Below are 21,654 nucleotides of genomic sequence, written 5' to 3' on the forward strand. Positions count from 1 at the left end.
ACTTTCTTTTTTTTTAAAGATTTTATTTATTTATTTGAGAGGCAGAGTCACAGACAGAGAGAGGGAGAGACAGAGAGAAGGATGCTCCAACCATTGGTTCATTCCCCAAATGGTCACAACTACCACAGCTAAGCCGATCCAAAGCAAGGAGCCAGGAGATTCTTACAGATCTACCATGTGGGTGCAGGTGTCCAACCACGTGGGCCATCTTCCATTGCCTTCCCAGGCCACAAGCAGAGATCTAGACTAGTGCCCCTATGGGATGCCAGCACCACAAGCGGAGACTTAACCCACTGTGCCACAGTGCTGGCCTCTGAACTCATTCTTAATAATGAAAGACAAGTTTATTTCCCTTAAAGATCAGGAACATGAAGATGTTGCCCATTCTTACCAGTTCAGCTCAACATTGTCCTGGATATTCTAGTTAATGCAGTAAGGTAAGAAAAAGGAATAAAATTCATCCCAATTGAAAAGGTAAAATTAAACTTTTTTTCAAAATAATAAACACAAATAGAACCCACAAACAAACAAAAAAGCTACTGGAATGAAAAAGTAGTATAACAAGGTGACAGAATATAAGACTGATACACAAGTTAAATTTTATTTTTATATATAGTAGCAACAAACAATCAGAATTTGAAGATAATACCTTTTGTAGGAGCATCAGGAAATAAGAAATATTATGATAGAAAAGAATGAAAAGAATGAAAAACCTCACATGGAAAACCACAAAATATTGCTTAGAAAAATTAAAGACGTAGGGACAAGCATCTGGCCTAGTAGGTAAGCCATCAATTGAAATGCCTGTATCCCATGTCAATATGCCTGGTTCTAGTCTTGGCTCCACTTCTCATGCTAGCTTCCTGTTAATGTGCAGCCTGCAACATGGGTGACAGAAAGTGGTGTGAATCAAGTGGTTAGGCCCCTGCCACCCATGTGAGAAACCTGGATTGAGTTCTAGGCTCCTAGCCTCAGCCCAGCCCAAGCATTGCAGACATTCAGAGAGTGAGTCAGCAAGATGGGAGTGTCTCTCTCTCATTCCCAAATAAATTTTTTAAAAAATCTAAATTAATGGTGATATATACTGTGTTCATAGGTTGGGAGACTCAATATTGTTATGTTCTCATTTCTCTCCAAATTAATCTATAAATGCAAAATAATTCCAATCAAAATTTCAGCAGGCATTTTAATAGAAATGGACATATTGAATCTAAAATCATATGGCTATGCAAAGGACCTATATGGAGTAGCCAAAATAATTTTGAGAAAGAACAATTAGGAGAATAACATAATAAATTCACCAAAATCAAGATAGTAAGATACTGACATCAATATACACACATACATAAATGGAATAGAATAAAAGAAATAGACAAAAGTAAAAAGGCAATTTGGTAGGGGAAAGGAAAATGTCTTAGTCAGTATGGGTTCCTATAACAAATTACCATAGATTGGCTGGCTTAAAATTTTTTTTTCTCAGTCTAAGATCAGGGTGCCAAAATGATTGGATTCTGGTCAGTGCCATCTTTCAGGCTATAGATTGCCAACTTCTCATTGTATTTTCATGAGGTAGAAAGAGGGCAAGAAAAGTCTCCAGAGCCCATGCGTGAGGGCTCCACCTTCATGACCTAATTATACCTACTAAAGTCCTAATCTTTAATACCATTCCATTGGGTGAGGGTTTCAGTGTATGAATTTGGGGAGAACACAGACACTCAGTTCATTACAGATAGCCTTTTCAACAATGATACTAGGACATTTGGAAATTCAAAGGCAGAAAATTTTAACTTGGATGTGTACCTCCTACCTTACAAAAATAATAACTCAAGTGTGTCATGCATATACAAGTAACACTTCAAATTGTAGAATTTCTGGATTAAAAAAAGTAGGAAAAAAACCTTTGTGACCTTAGGCTAAGCAAAAAAATTCATAGATAGGATAGATAGCATAAGCTATGAAAGAAAATTTGATATATTGAAATCCAAAATTAAAAATTTCTGCTCCTAAAAAGACATTCTAGAGAGATTAAAAGACAAATACTTTTAGCCAAGTCAGTTGCAAAGTAATATGCAGATTACTTATAGGATGAGTTGGATCTTAACATATGTTCAACAACATTGTATGTTTTACTGGTTGTTTAATAACCTGATACAAAAAAAATGTTTTTGATGACTAGAAAAAGGTAAATGAAAAATAAATAACAGCGCTATTACTTATTACTGATGCAGACATGAAAGCTATCTCTTGAGAGTGGAAAAATGGGGGTGATGTCAGTTTTCTGTGGGGATGCAGAAGACAAAGAGAAGATGGGAGTCATAATCTGCATAATACATCATACAATATGCGTTCAGAAATTACCAGTAAATCCAAAGTAAGAAACTTTGACCCAGTCCTATTCAGTGAAAATATTCTTAAAATTGCACTTTCTAGGCCGGCGCCGCGGCTCACTAGGCTAATCCTCCGCCTAGCGGTGCCAGCACACCGGGTTCTAGTCCCGGTCGGGGCGCCGGATTCTGTCCCGGTTGCCCCTCTTCCAGGCCAGCTCTCTGCTGTGGCCAGGGAGTGCAGTGGAGGATGGCCCAGGTGCTTGGGCCCTGCACCCCATGGGAGACCAGGAAAAGCACCTGGCTCCTGGCTCCTGCCATCGGATCAGCGCGGTGCGCCGGCCGCAGCACGCTGGCCGCGGCGGCCATTGGAGGGTGAACCAACGGCAAAGGAAGACCTTTCTCTCTGTCTCTCTCTCTCTCACTGTCCACTCTGCCTGTCAAAAAAAAAAAAAAAAAATTGCACTTTCTGACATCTAAATTATGTCTTCCAAGTAACCTTCTGAGCCAAGAAATGAGGTAAAAATATTTGTTGAACTAGTATTCTCTATCTCACTTTCACTGTTGCTCTTCCTTTCTCACTTTCTCTTGTGGGAGGGAGAAGCATATGTTTATCATAGCTAAGTCATCCTCAAGACAGTAACAAAGTATACTTGGAAATTTAGAAAGCAATAGCTTTAAGGGCAAATCTATATGGAGAATATGTTTATTCTAATCACACACTCCTTGTATTCTATATTACTTTATGATGATCAAAGATATTAAGATGAAACTTCTAAGTAATGTAAAAACAATGCTATGAGCCAAGAAGCTCTAGTCTTCTTTTCTAGCTGTTTGGGATCATCCACAGTGAGTTGTAACTTCAATGAATGGGCAAAGTAGTCTGGGGGTCCTGTTCCACCTCTGGTCTTAAATAACCCAAGAACCAATTAAGCCTTCCATTCAATGTCTTATTGACAATGCTTCTGGGGATTCATATGCATCGCACTTGTAGATTTCAGTGGGAGCTACCTGAATGCAGGTATTAGATTGAGGTTTAAAGCTTCATTGCTCAAACCAGGGCTACATTCTCCCAACAGAAGGAATGGAAACTTTATAAGTCCCAGAAGCAAACCACAACTTTCAGATGGCAAGTTTGTATGACATAGCAACAAGAAACCCAGGAAGGTAGGAAATCTATATTATGAACTACTGGAAATAACTCTTTGTAAATATACTTAAATTTTTTGGCCTTTTTAAAAAAACACCAAATATATATATTCATACCTTAATGTTATCAGCTAAATGTTGATAGCCAGTTTCATTTAATGGTTTTTCATTACACCTTTAATACCTTTAATTACACTTTGTCCAGATACTTTCTTTTTCTTGAAAAATAAGTATAATGTTTGCCTTTAAGTAATTTTAAGAAGATTGGCTGTGAGCATTTATACAATGCAGTTGCGCCATTGTTATCAGGAAAACGCAATGAACTAGTTACTAAATAGTGAATTACGAAAGACTACAAGGCAGGGTGTGCATTTTAGACAACTCTGCACTCACTGACCTCTGCCTGGACTGGGGCCAGGCCTCCTTTCCCATCTCTAGCTGTTGAACAGAACCACAAAGCACATGTAAACAAGAAAATAAAATAACAATGGTAATTTTTAGTGATAAAAAGGGCTACACTAGTGGTGACTTCAAGGCTTAAAAATATTTCTGACCAAATAAATACTCATGTCATCCGAAAAAGTTTCTCACACACCTCAAAGAACTCCTAAAATCCACTCCAGGAGAGATAATATCAACATACTCCATTACAAATAATCTCTGAAGACAAAGAATTTTAGATGATTCATGCTTTTTGTCATTTGTTTTATGAGGTTCACTTTTCTGAAAGTATTATTACCTTGATATTTACCAAATTCAAAGGCATGAAAACATTATAATCAAGCTACTTACTATTTTTCTTTGTCCTTAACATATAGATCACTGACTTTTGTTGCTTTAAACTTCTGCATGCATGCATATAATATACTAAGAGCTCCTAGAACTCAGTTTTTATCAGATCAAATGTGTTTATAACAGAAATTAAGAAAAACAAAGCTTACCATAAGGCTGTGGTCTTAATATTTTTCCAGCTGTCTCTCTCAGAATTCACTGCCTGTTGCTTAGATCAACATCTTCCTTCCTGGCTGTGAGATCCCAAGATGTTGGATTTGGTGTTTGTTTTTATAATCTTTTATTCAAAACATCAAGTAATTCATTTCTAAGCAATTAGAAAAAATTGAAGATGGAGCAGTGAGCAAAACAAAGTCCATGCGCTCTCTGGAGCTTATATAGATGTTGAGTGAGAAGTATGGAAAATGAGCCATGGGTTCGGAAGCGGTCCTTGTGCCTTCAGTTCTATGTGTCCTCTTAGAGTAGAGAGGAAACAAGTTCTCCCTGCCTCTTCTTATAAGAGCACTAATCCATTTATGAGGGCTTCACCCTTATGACTTAACCCAAAGACCCCACCCCAAAAACCATTGTCTTATAAATTAGGCTTCAACATGAGTTTTGGTGGGGAAGGCTTGGGACAAATATTCAGTCCATAGCAGGGGACCTTGCAAGGTGAAAGGATTCAGGCCTCTTAGGAGTCTAGCACATCAGCTCCTGTTGAACTGGACTTTTTGTTGGTGTTCCCCTTTCCTCTCCATTGTTTTCACCTTACAGGGAAAGACTACATATAGACAGTTTGGACTCCTGCTCTCACAAATGAATTCTAAGCTGGCTTTCTTTAATTGTGTTCTATTTTTCCTTTTTTTTTTTTTAATACCAGCCTTTGCTGTTTATTGGGGGTATAGGAGGGAAGAAGACTTCTCTCCACTCTCTTTTATTATTCTTTCCTCCCTCTTTATTTTGCTTCATTAGATCAATTGATGACTTTTGAACTAAGAGTAGTATAAATAAAGCACTTTAAAGGACATGTAAAATCTTGTGTTGTGACATAAAATTAGATAAAGTTCACAATGACAGCAATTCCCCTTAAAATCTCTTCCAGCACTCAAAATTCTCATTTAAGAAGTTTCCATCTGCCTTCTCATCCATTTTTTTGTTTGTTTGTTTTTTTCTCATCCATTTTTAATTAACTCTTTCCCCTAAACAGAGGTAGATCAATCTGTAGACTTATCCCCTCTCCAGTCCATAATATTTCGGACCACTCCAGGGCTCAGCATTACTACTTCACATTTTACTAGCAAATAAGAATAAATAGCACAAGGCTGAGATCTAGAAATGAGTATTAATATCATCACTGTTCTTACTTTTAGATAACTCTCCTTTTAGATAACATACCCCAGTGTATGAATATCAAAGAATATTTCTCAAAAGGAGACTCCAAATGAACTTCATCAGAAATATCTGGTGTTTCTTTGGAATGCTATGTTCTGGGCTTCACATTATGTTGTTCAAAATCTCTGGGGTTGGGCCTGGAGCTCTGTATTTTAATAATTCCCCACACATTTCTGATACATACTCAAGTTTGAGATCCTTACAGGTCCCAAATACAATTAAAATACACTTGTAGCTATGCACGTACTTAAAAAAAAGATTTATTTATTTATTTGAAAGGCAGAGTTACAGAGAGGCAGAGGCAAAGAGAGAGGGAGAGAGAGGTCTTCCATCTGCTGGTTCACTCCCCAGATGGATCAATGGCCAGAGCTGTGCCAATCTGAAGCCAGGAGCCTAGATCTTCTTCTGGGTCTCCCATGCCGGTGCAGGGGCCCAAGGATTTGGGCCATCTTCTACTGCTTTCCCAGGCCATAGCAGAGAGCTGGATTGGAAGAGGAGCAGCTGGGACTTGAACCAGCGCCCAAATGGGATGCCAGTACTGCAGGTGACAGCCTCACCCGCTATGCCACAGTGCCAGCCCCTACACGTGTATCTTTCAGAATTCCCATTTTGTGTCTCTGAGTAAATGGAACCATGGATATAGATTTTAAAATTACTTTTTAAAAAGGGTTCTTTTTCAAAAAATACTTTTTGTAAAATTACTCTCATGAGTTGGGTGTCTGGCACAAGTTAAGACACTGCTTTTGATGCCTACATCCTATACTGGAGTACCTGGGTTAGACTCCTGGCTCCATTTCTGATTCTTGCTTACTGCCAATGGGACCCTTGGAGGCAGCTGGTGATGAATCTCTGCCACCCACATGTGAGATGTGGATTGAGTTCCAGGCTCCTGGCCTAGCCCTGGCTGTTGTGGATATTTGGGGAGTGAACCTGTGGATGCAAGATCTCTCTCTCTCTATTTCAAATAACATGAAAACAAACAAAAATTCTAAAAATAAAAATAAAAATCACTCTAAAGGAAGGAATATTGTGAAACTATGTTCATGTAACTTTTATTGTTTGTTTTCCAGATTTCTTTCCCACATTTGCATATTAATGCAAGTCATTCTTTATCCTCTACCCTCACCCTCAACTTGGACTATATTCTTTCATTTCTACATTATTTTACTGAGCAATGATTCATGTGTTTATTTAGTTAACCACTGTTGAACCTCCTCTATGGTCTAGGCTTTGTGTTGGGATTAGAGATGCATATAAGGAATTTATAAATTAAGAGAGGTGTGGTGGAGGGTGTGTTGGAATCCCACAGATGACTAGGAAATTACAAGGGAATAGGACAAGCCTCATGCTGTGCTGTGCACAATACCCTAAAGAAATACCTACAAAGATGAGCCATCTTCTAACCATAGCACTAATCCTCTGACATCTGCAGCTATAGTCACCCAGTAACAGGCACAACCCATGGTTTTCCAACTCTGACAGTGTCCCTGTCAATAAGGCTTTAGAAGAAGAAATGTTTACAAGAACTTAAGATATATTGGTAACTGGAATAAAATATCCTTACCCTGAAGAGACTTTTCCTGAATAAGGGAAGAATGGATCTTTCTTCTTCTTTAACTTTTCAAAAAGTTGGTAGGCATAGTAACCTTTCTCAAGAATGAATCAGAATATGCTTGCAAAAGAGCAATCATTTCAAAAGGTTTGCTCCAAATCTCTGGATTTGGAGACACATTGCCCCAATCTTCTAGGTTGGTTGGAGTGGGTTAAAGTCAGAGCAGGGTTTCTAAACTCCACACTATCGACATTTTGAGCTGATTAAGTCTTTGTTGTGGGCTTTTCTGCACTACCCAGAGAAGGGTACATACGGTGTTGTTTTTGATTCTCTGCGTAACTTAAAGGGAAGCTGTCACAATGTCCGGAGCCCTTGATGTCCTGCAAATGAAGGAGGAGGACGTCCTCAAGTTCCTTGCAGCAGGAACTCACCTAGGTGGCACCAACCTTGACTTCCAGTTGGAACAGTACATCTACAAAAGGAAAACTGATGGCATCTACATCATTAATCTGAAGAGGACCTGGGAGAAGCTTCTGCTATTGTGGCCATTGAAAACCCTGCTGATGTCAGTGTGATATCATCCAGGAAAACTGGCCAGAGAGCTGTGCTGAAGTTTGCTGCTGCCACTGGAGCTACTCCCATTGCTGGCCGCTTCATACCTGGAACCTTCACTAACCAGATCCAGGCAGCCTTCGGGGAACCACGGCTTCTGGTGGTTACCAATCCTCGGGCTGACCACCAGCCTCTCATGGAGGCATTTTCGTGAACCTGCCTACCATTGCTCTGTGTAACACAGATTCTCCTCTGTGCTACGTGGACATTGCCATCCCATGCAACAACAAGGGAGCCCACTCAGTGGGTCTGATGTGGTGGATGCTGGCCTGGGAGGTTCTGCGCATGCATGGTACCATCTCCCATGAACACCCCTGGGAGGTCATGCCTGATCTCTACTTCTACAGAGATCTTGAAGAGGTTGAAAAAGAAGAGCAGTCCACCGCTGAAAAAGCTGTGACCAAGGAGGAGTTTCAGGGTGAATGGACAGTCCCAGCACCCAAGTTCACTGCTACTCAGCCTGGGGTTGCTGACTGAAGGCTGGTTGCAACTGAAGGTTGCTGGTCTGAAGGTGTGCAGGTGCCCTCTGTGCCTATTCAGCAGTTCCCCACTGAAGACTGGAGTGCTCAGCCCGCCACTGAAGACTGGTCTGCAGCGCCCACTGCTCAGGCCACTGGGTGGGTAGGAACAACCACTGAGTGGTCTTAGGCTGCTTGTCATGGTCTCTCACGCAAACATGGAAATGAGGTTGAAGGAAAATAAACACCAGTTTCTACAGACAAAAAAAAAGTCTTTGTTGTGGGAGATTGCCCTGTGCATTGTAGAATGTTTAGCAGCATCCTAGATGCCAGTAGTATCTCCCTGCCCCGGCCATGATCACTCAAAATGTCTCCAGATATTGACAAATGTGCTGGGGGAGAGGCAACATTTCCCAGTTGAGAATCACTGGGTTAGATGGATAAACTGCTTTGCACTGAAAACAGCAATCATTTGTCAGTGTTAAGCTGGCATCTACAGAATGAGAAGCAAGCCTGGCTTGAGAAGTTCCCAGTGATGGGGAAGTTGTTGATTTTATGAGAAAGTTATGTCTAACAAAATCGTAAATTTCACATTGCTTCCTGTTTATGTTGAAGTCAAAACCTGAAAATACCCAGTAGAACACTAAGGGCTCTCTAATATGACCCCCTGGTGAAGCCAGTTGTCACTGCAGTGACCAGAATTCTATCCAGTGACCAACAGTGAAATGAGCAGAAGCCCAGGAGCACCCTGGGAGCTTTGGATAGCAGTCAGGGAGCAAGAGAGAGGTCACAAAGACTGACTTAGATCAAGACTTAGACATGATCCTCTTTCCCCAAATACTGAAAGAGGCGACCATTGTGGGAGAGGATGTAGGTGCATGCAAGAATTACCAGTGGGAATAACTTGTGTCTCATGTCTTTCTCTTTCCTACAGATGCTTTGAATATAATAATGCGTGATCAAATTTTAGAAGCATGGGGCACCATGTTTTCTGGATGTATGAGGAAGGATTAGACAACCTCTCAGCATTTATTTCTACATTGATGACTTTAAAGCAAGGCATGAATTCTAAAACAATGAAAACTAAGCACAAGTAATGATTCAGGTAAGATGCTATTTTCTTTATTGTTAAGTTCTTGAAGAGAAATAATAAGAGTATACAAAATAAATTCTTACATATTTTACTCATGGTTGCATTGAGATAACGAAGATATGGCTAACCCTTTCTTTTGTTAGTTTTTTCCCTCAAATATGCTTATTACTTTTTAGTTTTAAATGTATATGCATGTATGTGTACACACACACACACATACACACACGTGGTCTCATCAGAATTAAGAAAGTAAATTAAATTAAGAAATAAGAGGGGCCAGCACTGTGGCATAGTAGGCTAAGCCTCCACTAATGGCGCCGGCATCCCATTTGGGCACTGGTTCATGTCCCAGCTGCTCCACTTCTGATCCAGCTCTCTGCTAATGCATCTGAGAAAGCAGCAGAAGATCCAAGTACTTGGGGCCTTGTACCTACGTGAGAGACTCAGAAGAAGCTCCTGGCTCCTGGCTCCTAGCTCCTGGCTTTGGATCAGCTCAGCTCTGGCCATTGTAGCCACTTGGGGAGTGAACCAGTGGATGTAACACCTTTCTTTCTGTCTCTTCTTCTCTCTTTCTCTAACTCTACCTCTCAAGTAAATAAATAAAATCATTTAAAATTAATAAATATTAATAAAATATTTTATTTAATACTTTTAATTAATATTTTATTAAATTTTATTTTATTTTAAATTTATTTTAAAACAAAATTTAAAAATAAAATATTTTTAATTAATAAATAAGAAATAAGTGAATTCTACATAAAGCACATGAGATTATCTTTATTATATAAGTCACTTTAACAAAATGGGATTCCCTCATCTCAGACAGAATTGAGGGATAGGAACTATAATGTAATCAAGACTTAATGGACATGAAGGCAAGAGGACTGGAGTCCAGCATTGCTACCCCTGTGAGTCCTGAGAGATTCCCTGAGAAATAAAAGGTATTCACTAAGTTTAAGACACGTAGCAGGTTCACCTTTTAGAGGTTCATGATGCACATCAAAGCACACAGACTCTGAGAAGTCCTGCAAGAATAAACAGTTCAACTCTGCTTAACCCAAGATTTTTCAAAATCACTTGTCATTTATGGGATACACTTTGAAAAACATAGCTGTAGGCCAATCAACGGTTTTAACATCAGAAGAAAGAATTAGTAAAAACTTTTAGTTTGAATGAAGAGAAGGAAAAGTTTGGCATGGAATAAAGAAAAGGAAAGAACTCCACGATTGTGTCAGCCACCTTTAGCAGTGGCTAGGAAAGGTTCCAACTGATGAAGATGAGTGTTTGGTTTTTATTGGTAGACACACACCTGGGATGTGCTGGATATGCCAGACCCTTAATGACAATAGCCGTGGAGGTCATTTTTCACTCCTGCTTAATTGCACCCATACAAGAAAGGTGGGCTCTGGAAAGGAAGGGCTTTCAAACAATGACAACGACGATGACAACAACAAATCTCATCACAAAGCCCAGCACTTCTCAGGCTGGGGAACGTGACATGATGCAGTGAGCAAGACAGTGAATCTTACACAAAAGTGGTAAATCTTAAAGGGGAATTGATTTGACTCAATCTAATAATTATTTTTTTTAAGTAAAAGATTTATTTATTTATTTGAAAGTCAGAGTTACAGAGAAAGAGAGAGAGACAGAGAGAGATCTTCCATCTGCTGATTCACTACTGATATGGCCACAAAGTCCATGGCTGGGCCAGGCCAAAGCCAAGACCCAGGAGCTTCCTCCAGGCCTCCCACTTAGTTAGTAAGGGCCCAAGCACTTGGGCCATCCTCCATTGCTTTTCCCAGGTCGTTAGCAGGGAACTAGATTGGAAGTGGAACAGCTGGAACTCAAACCAGTGCCCATATGGGATGCAGGCATGGTAGGCAGTGGCTTTACCCGCTATGCCACAATGCTGGCATTTACTTTTATGCTGAAACAAATAGATGTGAGTATACTGGGGAATAAAATGAAAATCTTCCTGAATTTTTAGAATAACATGTGAAATGTCAAAAACGTCACAGTCACAGAAGACCACTTCATGCTTTGTCTTCAATACTGCCCTGGGCAGGGGGTAGTAGCATGGTACTCATCATTACTGACCGTATAAAGAAGCATGACAGACATCTTTAAGTAAAATTTAAAAGGAAAGAGCTAAAAAACATTCACCGAGCACCTACTATAGACCAGTGATCACACAAAACTCACAGCTACCCTATGAGGTGGTTGCTATATCTGTTTTATCAATGCAAAGATAATATCGACAATGATGCTAGAATTCACATCCAGATCTTCCATTTCTGTGCTCCTGCTACTACATCTGATGTGCTTAAACAGTGAATTATACTCTTTTAGTGCAGAGGTCTGCAAACATTTTCTGTAAAGGGCCAAAGAGCAAGTATTTTAGGCTTTGTAGCCTTGTGATCTCTATCACAATGCTTAAATCTGCCACAGAGCATGGGAGTAGAATGAATATATATGAGGGTGTTTAAAAAGTCCATAGAAAATGGAATTAAAGGATAATGGCCACTTCATAAACTTTTTGAAGACTCCTCATATTCATTTATTCACAACAATATATAAATGATGACCTAAACAAATACAGAGAATATGTAAATGAGTGAATGAATGGATTCCAATAAAACTTCATGACACTAAAATTAGAAGGGAAAAAGAAAAGGAAAGAAGAAAGCAAGGGGTGGGGAGGGGAAGAAGGAGGAAGTGGAGTATCATATATTCTTCGAATTGTATCTGGAAACTACATTGAAACTGTTCTGTTTGTATTAATACCACATTAACATGAGATTTGATGAAAACTGTATCATGTATTTATTGTGACTCTGAGAATCCAATGTATTAATAAATTCCTTTTAAAAATAAATAAATAGGGCCGGCGCCGTGGCTCACTAGGCTAATCCTCTGCCTTGCAGCACCGGCACACCGGGTCTAGTCCCGGTCGGGGCGCCGGATTCTGTCCCGTTGCCCCTCTTCCAGGCCAGCTCTCTGCTGTGGCCAGGGAGTGCAGTGGAGGATGGCCCAAGTGCTTGGGCCCTGCACCCCATGGGAGACCAGGAGAAGCACCTGGCTCCTGGCTTTGGATCAGCGTGGTGCGCCGGCCGCAGCGTGCCGTCCTCAGCGGCCATTGGAGGGTGAACCAACGGCAAAAGGAAGACCTTTCTCTCTGTCTCTCTCAGTATCCACTCTGCCTGTCAAAATAAAAATAAATAAATAAATGAAAATAAGCTAAAATAAAAATAAAACATTCAATAAATAAATAAAAATGAGAATTTTTAAAATTGTCACCTATCAGGAAATATTCTTTTTCTTTTTTCAAATGCTTAAAAATGTAAAAGAAATTCTTAATTCATGAGCCATACAAAAACATAGTGATAATTTTCCAACCTCTACATGAGTGAATTATAAAACTCAATTTACTGTGTCACTTTCAACATTCAAAAACTGAAAAAGATACAAAATGGAGCGTAAAAGATGAAGAGAGAAAATATTACAGTGCATTACCTGTGGTAATTGTGTTATGGAACTTTGTTACCATATTTAATCAAATCTGAAATCATTGATCATGAGATGCACCATTAATTTATATAACATTAAGAAAAAACACTGTTACAAGAGTCCATCGATTGTAATATGCATCCCAATTTAGAGATGTTAGCGATGTTAAATGTGGAAAATTACAGATATATAATGATAAAGTAATGCAGTGGTTTATATACCTGAGTCTCTGTGTGTATACATGTACACTAGTTGGTGATATAAAATATGTTTTCCACCATAGACATAGCCAAAAAATTTTAAAAGCCACTGACCTTACCATGCAGCCTTTTGAAATAATGAAGAGATGAAAATAAACTTTTTAAATTATTCAGATTCTATTATCTTAAAATAATTTTTCCATATTTTTTCATTCTTGCAAAATGTGTGCCTGTTTTTAAAATATCTATAGTCATAACAGAAATTCAATTTATGCTTTTTTCTGTGTATTTCAATGTTGCTACATAATTTTAATAATGCTAATTTTTAGTGGTTCCATAATACTCTAGCAAAACTGATCATTTCTTAAGCATAATGCGGCGAGCCATTTCCTATTGTTTAAGTGTTAGGTTGATTTCTATTTTTCCATGGACATATAATGAACACCTTTTGGATGCTATCTTTTCCTTTTCTTAGAATTTTATTATATCAAATGGTTTAGTTTTTTTCATGATTTTTGAGATGCATTGCCAAATTTCTTAAATATAAAGTAATAATTTATGTGTCCAATGTCTCTCAGAGTATTTTAAAATCGGAAAATATATGCTTATAGGAACAAAAAGTTTATGCTTTTCTCATTAATAAAATAATGCATTCTACATATGAAACTTCAAAAATAATGATTATCTTCAAATAAGTAAATGCCAGGAATTGAGTATCAACCTGGCTGAGAAAAATGTCCAATGATGGATCCCAGCTTTCAGTTGATTCCAACTACCAGAGGGTAAGACAAGTCACAGGTAGAAGTTGCCCTATGTCCATGTTCTGAGACTACTCTTTGAGGAAGACTTAAAAAAGAAAGCAAAGAACTGAAGATGTCTTTAATAATACTTACCTAGATCCAGAGTTGTGATCTTGTTTTCAGACTGAGGAGTTGGCAGGGAAAACCAGTTAAGAGAGGAAGTGACTCATCACATTTCAGGTACATTAAGTTCAAGACTTCTAGGAGTGGAGGACAATGTGGAGTGAGAGGTCAGAATTGAAAATACATTACATAATAATTAGCATAAATATAATAAGTATAATCATTAGCATAAATATGATGATAACTTTATCTATTTTAACTATGAGAGACACCAAGAGACAGAGCGTCACAGATCACAAGGGAGCAGAGGGTAGAGGACTGTATTCTATGGCTGTTTTCCCAGGTTCAAGGGACAGGAGGAAGCAGAGTGGGTGAAGGAAAGGGAACAAGGTGACCCAAGGAGCAAGACAGGAAAGGGTTTCAAGGAGCACATGCCGGCAAAAACACACACTCGGCAAAGCAAGGACTTTGGGCTGGCTAGTGATGGCTACCTGTGGCAATAAGGATATCAGTTTTGATGCTTTGACAGCACCTGAGAGATCAGGGCAGGGGGAGTAGAAGCTGATTTTTTGGGACTGTCAGTGAAGAGTTAGATATGTGAAGTAGGCTACTCAGAGTAAAGTGGAGAGGGAACAGCAGGATCAAGCAGTTTGTCAAGGCCAAGACACATTCTTGAAGACTGGGAAGAAGGGGCCAGGGAAGACACAAAAAATATAAATGAGTGGGTGTAGCAAGTTTGTTATATATAAGCTCACCATAGTCAGAGCTATGCAAAATCACATATGTGGGGCTGGCACTGTGGCGCAGAGGGTTGGAGCCCTGGCCTGTAGCGCTGGCATCCCATACGGCAACTGCTTCCAGTCCTGGCTGCTCCATTTCCCATCCAGCTCTCTGCTATGGCCTGAGAAGGTGGTAGAGGACGGCCCAGGTCCTCGGGCCTCTGTACCCACGTGGGAGACCCGGAGGAAGCTCTTGGCTCCTGACTTCAGATCAGCTCAGCTTTGGCTAATGCGGTCATTTGTGAGTGAACCAGTGAATGGAAGACTTCTACTTCTCTCTGTAACTCAGTCTTTCAAATAAATAAAATAAATCTAGAAGAGTGATGGTGTCTCTCAACAAGATACACCAGAAGCCGGCGCCGCGGCTCACTAGGCTAATCCTCTGCCTTGCGGCGCCGGCACACCGGGTTCTGGTCCCGGTCAGGGTGCTGGATTCTGTCCCAGTTGCCCCTCTTCCAGGCCAGCTCTCTGCTGTGGCCAGGGAGTGCAGTGGAGGATGGCCCAAGCGCTTGGGCCCTGCACCCCATGGGAGACCAGGAGAAGTACCTGGCTCCTGCCATCGGATCAGCGCGGTGCGTTGGCCACAGTGCGCCGGCCACGGCGGCCATTGGAGGGTGAACCAACGGCAAAAGGAAGACCTTTCTCTCTGTCTCTCTCACTGTCCACTCTGCCTGTCAAAAAAAAAAAAAAAGATACACCAGAGACAGGCCTGATGAGCATGTCCGTTTATTAGCAGTTAGGCACAGACTTTTATAGGGTAAGAGGGGAAGAAAAAACCTGGGGTAGTAACAGCAATTCCATAGGGCAGAAGGGGCAGCATGCCATAAGACCCCTAACCAATCGGCTTATAGGCCACATAAGCCACGTAGGCCCCTTTGGGCAACCTGCCCACATCTGGAATGTGGGAGTTGCTTATCGGCTCTCTGTTTATGAATCATAAAGGCACAGCCACAAGGCTTCCAACAGGAAGGGGAGATAGAGGAAATGGGCCTGGAGCTCCTGCTGCCTGCCATCAGCCTGGCTCTGGGATCCCTCCCAACCTCCCGCATGGGCAGGACAGACAGTCCCACAGGATCACCAACACACATATGCAAAAATCTCTTAAAATGTGTGTTAACCCGTGCTCTACAGCAATAGCTTTCAAACTTTTCTGACACTGGCCACGTATGAGAAGAAAATATCTAACTGAAACAAAATTTCACCTTGGTATTTTCTTTTAATTTTCCATTTTTCATCCCACTCCTCTTTCTCCTGCTCCTCTTCCTCATCCCCTTCTTCTCTTCTGCCTTCTTATGATTGAGTTCCACTCAATAAATTTCATAACCCACAATTTGGAAAATTTCTTCTACTACAGAGACTGGAAGGGCTAAATTAATTTTCTCAGCCTCCTTTGCAGCTATGCCACTAGAGGTGATCAGGTGTCCAACTTCTGGCCAATGAGATACAGACATCTGCCTGCTGGGTGTACTGGAAAGCATTTGTTTCCTGCTGCTGTGGTTCTGTACCTCTCCTCCCTGCTCTGAAGTTGCGTCATGTCCAAAGTGGAAACAGCCACATTATGACTATGGGTGAAAGGTCAAAAGAATCACAAGGACACTTGACCTAATTTTTGTGGCACTTTCTAGGTCACTAAAATAAAGTTGGGAACAAAATGAACCCAAGGATAACTCCATGCCTATCCCTCGCTCACACGTTTACCTTCCTGCCATTAGGCCTGGCGATCCCAGCCAGGTTCAGACCATCTTCCTGCCTTACAGAGAAGACCAGGGCTTCAATACTGCACCTCAAAAACCAGAGAACGTGGGATTATGCACAAAATTCCTTGTTGCCAAGAGGTCTCGAGTGACTATTAAATTCACATTGTTTCCATAAGAATTTAGGGTCCTCATTTGAAGTGTTTTCATTTATTTCAAGTCTTAAGAGGATTAATGGACACTGAACAGAGAAGATTCTAACCCTGGGCCTACATCCCTGGCTTCTCCCTCTCAGAATTTGTGGATTGGGTTCCATCAGTCAGAGGGAGGCAGACAAGTCAAGTGTTCAGTTTCCCTGGGAATCTACACTAAGGTATGCTAGTCAGGGAGCAAGTCGCAGTCTTGGTCATTTGCATCTTCTGTTGAGGGCCTTAGCGAGAATATGAGAGTCTTTCCAGGTTTAGAGAGCAGACAGGGCTGAACCATTCTTTGGGCCATTGTCAGGCTCAGTATGATCAAGTTACTATGGCACCTTAACATTAGTCAGGGTTCTACAGTGAAACAAAACCACTATGGATATATGTGTTCATATACACAGACATGTGTCCCTTAGTAACAGGAATACATTCAGGAATGCATTCTGTACAGTTATTTTGTTATTGTGCAAACATCATAGAATGAACTTACACAAATCAAGAAAAGTGCAATGTCACAAGGCAATAAAATTTTAAGGGTTAGCTTCCATAAATGTGGGCCATAGTTGGCCAAATAGCATTATGAACCACTTATGGTTCAACTTATAATGTTTTGACTTCATGATGGTGTGAAAGCAATGTGCATTCAGTACACTCTACTTTGAATTTTGATATTTTCCCAGGCTAGTGATACACCTTCCCCAGGATACTCTCTTGCAGCGCTGAGCAGGGCCAGGTAGTTGTAACTCCCAGTCAGGCATGCAATCATGAGGGTTTCCAACTGATTCTCTACAGTGTACTGTGTTACTGTGTTGCTAAGCTACAACATAAAGTAGGTGCCTTAAATGCATTTTATTTATTTATTTATTTATTTATTTTTGACAGGCAGAGTGGACAGTGAGAGAGAGAGAGACAGAGAGAAAGGTCTTCCTTTGCCATTGGTTCACCCTCCAATGGCCGCCGAGGATGGCGCGCTGCGGCTGGTGCACCACGCTGATCCGATGGCAGGAGCCAGGTACTTATCCTGGTCTTCCATGGGGTGCAGGGCCCAAGCACTTGGGTCATCCTCCACTGCACTCTCTGGCCACAGCAGAGAGCTGGCCTGGAAGAGGGGCAACCGAGACAGAATCCGGCGCCCCAACCAGGACTAGAACCCGGTGTGCTGGCGCTGCAAGGAGGAGGATTAGCCTAGTGAGCCGCGGCGCCGGCCTAAATGCATTTTCAACAACCATATTTTCAATTCACAATGGGTTTATGTGGATGAGACCCTATCATGAGTCTAGAAGCATCTGTACTTATTTCTACTTTGTCAGCTTAATCCAGATTTTACTCAAAAGGAAATGTAGCACTAAGAAAAATTCTTTTAATTTAGCAGTATTTTTCAGAAGCTTAGAAATAATCAGTTTATCAGGAAAGCTTATAATATTTCAGTGTGTTAATTCTCATCATCTTACATACATAGTTTGTATTAAAATATCTGGCATTTATTTCCTTCTGCTTAAAATGCTCCAGAATTTCTGGCATAAAGAAATAAGCTGTGGAAGAAAATTAAGCTTTTTATTTGTCTGCATATAAGCTTCCATTTCCTTACCTGAACATTGAGGGAGTTTGACAAAATTAGCTCTGAAGTCTTTTCAGCTGCAATTTTTTTGGAGTCTATAACTGATGAGCAGCATAGCCATTTGTCCTGTGGACAAGAGAGTGCAGGTATGTGAATGAAGGGGCATACTAAGTATTTCCATCTGGCAATGACTAACCACATAAAAGCATGGGGTCTGTTCTTTTTCCTTCCCTGTCATCACACCTCACCTCTCCCTCACCATTCCATCACATCTGCCAGGATCAGAGAATCTAGGTTATCAACGGTCAGCCTCAGTAAAGACATTGCCAGATGTTTTACAACGTTGATTTGAGCAAAACAGAGACCTGAACTGTGACCTTTGCCACCAAGATATAAAAAAAGGAGACTAAGGGCAATGAGGCAAGCTCTTTTTCAAGAGGTGAGAGTTTGTAGAGCTTCCAGCCTTGTGGAAGAAAGTGGTACTCAACCCGCCCAACCTTAGAGATAGGGGCACCCAGAGAATTTGTCTGTTGAGTCATGTGTCTGTGTGTGTTTCTCATCTGGAGCACTGTGCAGGACTCAGGATCCCCAGAAGTGTTCCATGTCCCAGTACAGTTACAAGAATGGGAGAAAGAGCCTGGGGACTGCCCATCTCTCACTATGCGGTGAGGCAGAGTCATGTAAACTTTCTCTCAGCTCGCAGTGAACTATGGAAGTTGGTGGGACATAGAAGCTCGCTTAATATTCACACCAGTGTGGCCTGACAAAGGATCAAGGTCATGGGATGACTACAGACTAGGGTTTTGGGGGTAAAAGGAAACCAGTATGTTCCCATGGGGGTGTACATGCCTGAACTATGCAGTCACCTCAAGTACACCACATCTTACAGCTCACATCAGATAAGGACACAGAGGCTGTAGCCAGCCAAGGAGTGACCATAGCCAGATACAGAATCTTCCCATCACCAACATTCAGCAGGCACCCCGAGATAGTGCCCTTTGTTTTCTGATGCTGAAGCTGTCAGGTACAGAGTAAGAACCCCTGGGAGCTTAAGGGTCAGAAAGGAAGAATGGCTGGGTAAAAGCTTGGAGAAAGTATTAAACAGGTAAGAACTGGTAATGATAATAATAATAACAATACCTATGCTTGACTTAATACATATTGGAGAGAGATTATGGTTCAGTTTAAAAGGGATTAAAACGGTTACAATGTTAGTCTCAGTTTTCTAAATTGTTCTGAATTTGGTTTTCCTATTGCTGGGCAGGCATAGAGGTTAGTCAAAGGAAAATACATTCAGAGAGGGAAAAAATAAGATTCAGGCTTGCATATCGCTGTTTGGTGACTTTCCAATTGATACATGCTCCGTGGAAATGTCTAGAATGATTCTTTTCAACTCAGCATTACCTTTCAAAGAAGATGGATAAGTCTGTTCATACCAGGTGGTTGTGTATGGGTTGATTTAATTCTGCCTGAAGTCAGCCTTGCTCTAATTTCATGACCTTCCCAATAGAAAGAACAGCTGTGATGACTAGAGAGCATTTGGACAGAAGGGAAGCAAAGGAAGGGGAGGATAGCACAGTCATTAGTAATTCTGACTTCATACGACTGGCTGTGATGCTTCTTAGGGGGACAGTTTGACCAAGGCTGTCCTCTATCAGGCACTTTATATTTTTCTGGAGAGATAATGTTTAGATAGATAGATAGATAGATAGATAGAAAGATAGAGAGATAGAATCAATCTGTGTTGTTCCTGGCACACAGGTGATACCCAATAAATGGTAATTACCTGTTTTTTTCATTGCATCATTACTGCTAAGAGATCGTCTCTTAAAGTAGCTCCGCAGACTTCAAGCTGAGTTCCTGGAAGAAGCTAGACAGCAGTGGTGGCCCCAAGACTTGCCAGTATGCGGGATGTTCTGGGACTCTGGGAGACAGCCTGTGCTTCTGACTCATTTCCTGTGTTTGGGGACGTCCAGTTGTGCTGCCTGTATCCTTTCCCCTAAGAAATCCCTAGTATGCACTAGTAAAGAGTAGTTTACTCTGTAGCATTTGCACTGAAGAGACTGTTTTCTTCTTTAGTGATTTTGGATTCCTGATTTCAGACCCCCTGCACCAAGAAGCTAGTAGTGTATGTGGCTAGTTGCCCTCTGGTTTTACACACTTCCCATCCAGATGATCTACCATGGATAAGTTGCTTGTCTTTCCTCTCCTAGGTGTCAATCATTGTATCAAGAACAGGTGGGAAGAGTTGAGGGCTTTCTGAGTATAAATAAGCTTTGCGTGCAGCACCGGAGACTCCAAGCCTTTTCATCAGTAGAGAGAGCTTCTAAGTGAAGATAAGTAATCCTACAGATAAAATAGATATCAACAACACATGTAAGTCTCCAGTGCCCCCAGAAGTCCTCTGTGATGAGATCATTTCCTCCAATTCTGTTCCAAAGCATGAGAAGATGAGTGACTTGCTTAAAGGTAGGCATTTGGTAAGTAGATTTGAACTCATTCCTGTCTGACTTTTTTTTTTTTTTTTTTTTGACAGGCAGAGTTAGAGAGGGAGAGACAGAGAGAAAGGTCTTCCTTTCGTTGGTTCACCCCGCAAATGGCTGCTATGGCTGGTGCTGCGCCAATCCGAAGCCAGGAGCCAGGTGTTTCCTCCTGGTCTCCCATGCAGGTGCAGGGCCCAAGCACTAGGGCCATCCTCCACTGCCTTCATGGGCCACAGCAGAGAGCTGGACTGGAAGAGGAGCAACCAGGACAGAACAGGCACCCATACCAGGACTAGAACCTGGAGTGCCGTTGCCACAGGTGGAGGATTAGCCTAGTGAGCCGTGGCACCAGCCTGACTGTGGAGTCTTAATCTTGCCTCTGTGCCAAACTGCCTCACAAGTGTCCTTGGCTGAAGGATAGTGCACATTGGCTGAAAAGAGGGGCTTTGTATTGTTCCAGGGTAGAGGTGGAATCACAGGGTGAACCAAAGGCAACAGATTACAGTTTTTTAACTATAGGGAATGCCCCCACTCCCACTCCTTTGCAATGGGATAAGCTGCTTTTTGAGACAGTGAACCCTTGGACTAGGGGTATTTACTGGATTCCTGGACAAGCATGGGTCAGGGCCACTGTGCTGAAATTCCTGCTTCAACTGGAAGACCAGACTGAACAAGTTTCCAGATTGTTCCATGCTTTTTAGAAGACATGCTGTATCAGGTGATTTTTGCTCTTCAGCTGTGCCTGCATGTCTCAGAAGCTGTTCTAGGCCCACTCCTGCCTTAAGTCCTTGCACTGGCTCCAACCTCGGCTGAAAGGTGCTGTCCCGCACAATTCCCAATTTGTTGACCTTTTTCAAACCTTTTCAAAGGTGTGAGCCCAGACCACCCCAGCTAGAATTCACTCTGTACTCATCCCTGGCAGACTTCTAATTCTTCTTCCTCTGCTCTATCTGCTTTATTCTGTAATTAATACACAGTTATTCTTAAGTGTTGAAATTTAACTGAAATGTGATCCCTGTTAA

The 21,654-nt window shown here is 41.2% G+C and overlaps 1 long non-coding RNA gene and 1 pseudogene across 1 annotated transcript in view; both read left to right on the forward strand.

The window, feature by feature from the left end:
* The window catches only part of LOC127492830 (uncharacterized), a 134,494-nt gene that overhangs the window by 70,289 nt on the left and 42,551 nt on the right, over positions 1-21,654 (forward strand). The window contains exons 3-4 of the long non-coding RNA XR_011382006.1: positions 9,193-9,363; positions 20,363-20,618. This is a non-coding gene — a long non-coding RNA (uncharacterized lncRNA). The remainder of the gene's footprint in view (positions 1-9,192; positions 9,364-20,362; positions 20,619-21,654) is intronic.
* LOC100343216 (small ribosomal subunit protein uS2-like) lies at positions 7,503-8,575 on the forward strand (annotated as a pseudogene).

This window comes from Oryctolagus cuniculus, chromosome 14 (genome assembly GCF_964237555.1).
Source record: "Oryctolagus cuniculus chromosome 14, mOryCun1.1, whole genome shotgun sequence".
NCBI classification, from domain to species: domain Eukaryota; kingdom Metazoa; phylum Chordata; class Mammalia; order Lagomorpha; family Leporidae; genus Oryctolagus; species Oryctolagus cuniculus.